Below are 461 nucleotides of genomic sequence, written 5' to 3' on the forward strand. Positions count from 1 at the left end.
ATCGCATTGTAAATTTCCCTTTTCACACGTTTATCAAATCATTATGTCGTTGATTTAGTTTTTATAAAGTCTCGAGTAAGTTTGTACACGTGTTACACTTTGAGAACTGTACTGTACGTCTCTCTGTTCAATAGTCTACATGGTGGAAAAAAGTCCCGAAACGCCTCCCCCCCCCAAGAGGTTTAAAAGCTTTATCATAATCAATGCACTATTCACACTTCCAGTACTACGACGTATTTGACCTTGTCATACAAGAATAAATTTTGACTCAAGCTTTTATATAATTCTCAATTGTTTGAAAATGAAGATCAAAGGAACAGAGTACTATTGAATAAGTATATATTTCTACTCTAAGTGTAAGTGTAAGAGGGGAACATACAGTCTTCAGTATATACTAGAAGGATCATGGTGCACACCAGATATTACAATTCCCTGTCAGACTTGGATCATAAATGCTTACC

This window comes from Mizuhopecten yessoensis, unplaced genomic scaffold, assembly GCF_002113885.1.
Source record: "Mizuhopecten yessoensis strain PY_sf001 unplaced genomic scaffold, ASM211388v2 scaffold10425, whole genome shotgun sequence".
Taxonomy (NCBI): Eukaryota; Metazoa; Mollusca; class Bivalvia; order Pectinida; family Pectinidae; genus Mizuhopecten; species Mizuhopecten yessoensis.